A 4,082-nucleotide genomic window follows, 5' to 3' on the forward strand; every position below is an offset into this window, starting at 1 on the left:
CCTGCAGCAATGAAGAAGACAGAATATGCAACACATTGGTACAAATTGGTTGCCACCTTCTATGCCACATCCATAGTTGGCTATAGATAGGCTGAGCGAGAATGATAAAGGAGTGCAGGAAATACATACAAGTATCCTGGAACCAGTCTTCATTAATACCCACCACTAGGGATGAATACATTTTAGCAACAGATTTGACACAAAATTTAACTGTTTTGGAGACTTGTCATTGGTTTCATTTTTTTCCCTCTTTGTGTTTTCTCAGTGGGTTTACAAATGGCTAACTAAGTAAAGGAAGCCTGAGTTATGGACTAGAGCAAGAAGAAGCCTGCTAAAGTAAGACAAGTGCAAATGGTGTCCTTTATATACTGAAACAACTTACTCTAGCAACAGTTTTGATATACTATATTAAATCAAATCACACTGCGTATATATGGGGCCACACATGCAAAGCTAATAAAGTTCAGCACTCTCTTAGTGCTACAGTTTGCACAAGTCCCAGTGTGGTGGGTTAGCACAACTTAGGCACTGTTTTAATTTATATCAGCAACTCAACAACCCAGCTGTAATCACAGTAGGATGTAGAAGTATCATGTCCATGGCGTCTCTGCGTAGTCCATATTCCCTTCATCATTGCAGTCCTAGGTGGAAAGCAAAGCATGTGGTTACAAGTCCTCTGCACCAGACTGATACCATCATAGGATTACTTTTTGTGCAGTGATGCTCCTCCCGGGATTGCTTAAGACAATGCTTATGTCAGAGGACAGTGGTACAGAACCACCCCAGAAGACCCGTTTCTCTAGTCTTACTTGCTGCATTCAAATGTTTCCACAGCTTTTACTCCTTTCTCAGTCTCTCCCCAGCAGAATGGAAAATCAAAAAACTTTCATGTGCGAGTCAAACATTTGAGTCCATAAACTTCAAGTGAGTCATAAATGAGGCTACACTGTCCCAAAAAATATACCCGAATGCTTTGCAACTCCCCAAGAGAAGACTCTGACATGAACATAAAAGAGAAACCCAAACTTACAGACACCCAATCGCTTCCAAATTGCAGATGATATTGCTGCCTTTGCTAAAACTCCCTAAAGGTCTTTGAAAAATAAATTAGGGAACTTGATGAAAGAATAAACGGGAGACCAAAGTCATGCTTATTAACTGATTTGCTAGTTTTCTGTTTCTCATGTCCCGTGGACTTCAGGATGCCTCTTGGGTGTAACCTTGTATAAGACTGTTCAGCTGCATGGCAGTTGATTTGTACCATATGTCCCTGATATACTCAAATACAGACGGTCAAAGAGTTGGCTAGAACAGAGGAGAATGAAAGAGTGCAACAGAAAGAAAATAATTAGAAGTTATGGACCATATCCACCTCCTTCCCTTGAAATCAGTGGACAGATGGTCAGTGATTTCACTGGGCCTTGGATTGGCCCTCTTAAAGGATAACTTATTGGGCCAACTCATGAATGTTGTTCCAACCAGGAAGCTGGGTGGGTCAGTTGGACTCATGGACAACAAGAATTGTGTCTGCTTGGAAAAGAGAGCAGTTCTTACATCTGCCTTGACATATGGAACAGGACATGCCAACCCGACAGGGAAGAAAAAAAAATGCCCTTGGTTTGGGTATTATACTTTCTGAGACATCTGTTGTGTTCTTAAGATACAGAGTGCCGTGACCAAGCTAACATTTATGTTGAAGAATTAACTATAAACCACCAGGTCCTACTGAACCCAAGAGAATTGTGCCTTGTTTGTATTGTACTCTGCTTCAGAGTGGGCTGGTCAATGGGTAACCATTGACCTGAACATTTTCCATACAGCTCTTCATTTGTATACTATAAGCAATATGAATAGAAGACCTAGACCTGGGATGGGTGGGAAGCAGATTTCCCACTCTATGAAAGTTTATGAGATTTTAAATATATGTATTTACTATCCTAGATCACAATCACAAAACCACGAGTGCATTTTTCAAACTAAAAATGCAAAAAAGTCAGAGCAGACTAATCAAGATTGAAAATAATCTTAACATGTTTTCTTTTTACTCATTATTCACTGAAATTTTGAAAATGAAAATGTAATTTTGGAGGTGACAAATTGAAGGTTTGCATTTAGACATGGGATATTATAATAATTTCCAACCTTTCCACCTTCCCCCCCTGCAATTTTTTTTAAGACAGGAAATTCATTGACACCAGTCACTGTTTTGACAAAACGTTTCGTGGGCCTTTCATACTAATCCTAATGATATTTATGATAATGTCATTGAAAGTTACAGCTCCACCGAAGCCAAAAGAAATGATACCAATTCACATCAGCTAATGATCTGGCATATGATATCACCCATTCAGAGACAGACAATTCACCTTTTCTAGCCCATGGAAAGCAACGGTCCAGAGAAGAACAAAAAAGACAAAAAAAGAGGAGAGCGCATTATTATGAACTACATGAGCACCAACAGATCAGGAAACTAATGACTGCGACAGCAATAAAATATAAATTGGTAATGCACGTGCACACAGCCAGATGCTGCTCACTTTGGAAATCTGGTCCTTTCTGTCATGCTTTGGAAGCAAGTCGATGTGTATGTTTTCTTGACTTAACTATGGGCCTGTCCTTAAATCACCCAGCGAAGATGCTGCTCTATGCAGAAGCCGGTGCGTAACCCTCTAGAACAGGCATAGAGCAGCATCTTCGCCACTGAGAAATGGTAACAGATGTGCAACAACTGGATAGCTCACATAGCTGCAAGAGCTGACGCGCATCACAACTTCTCAAACATTTCTGACGGTAACATGGTTGAGGAAAAGGCACAAAAGGAGTGTAAAAGGCTAGCTGGACCTAGGGTTGTGCTCTGCTAATCTGGCACATTTTTTGGGTTTCTTATGGCACAGGACATGCGTTGCTCGGTATTTCATTGCCAGCACTACAAGCTACAAGACGCAGGGAGTTTTGGCTGTGAATGGCAGGGGAGGATGAAATTTTATGTGGTGGCTATCCATTGGAGATTGGCAGTTTCTGCTTTGGAGAATGAGGTTAGGAAAATGCATTGCCTTACGCAGGTTAAACAAAAATAATCTGGTGAGCTTTTCCGTGAAACGGCTCTACTGGCCTCAGTGCGTTTGCAAAGACAGTGGCGTTTTTGGGGGTTTTTTTATCATGGTAGCGGCTTTTGTCATCTCTACAAAAACCTGCCCAAATCAGACAAACCATAAGCAGGAATCCTGGTTTTCTCTGTTCAACAATTGCAAATGCTCCGATTTAAAAAAACCCAACAAATCCAAGTTTATGATAATCTAATAAAAGATCCCATCATAATGCATATGCATCGTAGGGCCCAGTTCAAGTTAGGGCAAGCTTAAACTTGGTGTTTCATTAGCAGAGAGGGCTTAATTTTGCAATGTTGATAATGTTCTTCTGATGTAGTGTCTGTCTGTCTGCCTAACTGCTTTCCGAAATGATTCTTCAGCAAGACTGGAAGTTTTAGATCAACTGGCCAGACCTCTGCCGCTTGAGCCGATGCAGCTAATTCACTGCAGTATATAGTGATCATTAGGTTTAATAAACAAAGACATACATTAATTAGAAGAACTAAATGGCAAACTTTAATTGGAAGCAGCAGTGCAGAGTTGTGCCCCTTGCTGCTACCAGGTGGCGCCTCACCAGGGTGGTACGGGGCTCATGGCGGCAGCACCAAGCTTCCCTGCCCTGCTCTGCCCTGCCATGTTGGGTACCCATGCTGGGCCATGGAGGTCTCAGGGGGAGGGCAGCATGGCAGGTTGCCCTAGTCTGCAGCTGGCCACCCACATCTGCCCCCAGCATGGGCTCCACTCCAAGTGCACCCTCTTTGCTAACGAAATGCCAAGTTTAAGCTTGTCCTAACTTTAACTGGGCCCTACGATGCATATGCATTATGATGGGATCTTTTATTATATTAGCATAAGCTGTTTTTTTTCTACAAGACCCCTGCACCATTCAGTGCACAGGAGGGACCTGCTCTGGGGACCTGCCACAGAGTTCATAGACTCAAGGAAGCATAGGACTGGAAGAGACCTCTGGGTCACCTGATCCAACCCCTGAAC

At 42.3% G+C, this 4,082-nt stretch overlaps 1 long non-coding RNA gene across 1 annotated transcript in view; it reads right to left on the reverse strand.

Annotated features, from left to right (window-relative positions):
- Positions 1–253: 253 nt before the first annotated feature.
- Positions 254–4,082, reverse strand: part of LOC102372144 — a 13,140-nt gene continuing 9,311 nt past the window's right edge. Inside the window, exon 3 of the long non-coding RNA XR_323712.1 lies at positions 254–641. This is a non-coding gene — a long non-coding RNA (uncharacterized LOC102372144). The remainder of the gene's footprint in view (positions 642–4,082) is intronic.

This window comes from Alligator sinensis, unplaced genomic scaffold, assembly GCF_000455745.1.
Source record: "Alligator sinensis unplaced genomic scaffold, ASM45574v1 scaffold559_2, whole genome shotgun sequence".
Classification (NCBI taxonomy): domain Eukaryota; kingdom Metazoa; phylum Chordata; order Crocodylia; family Alligatoridae; genus Alligator; species Alligator sinensis.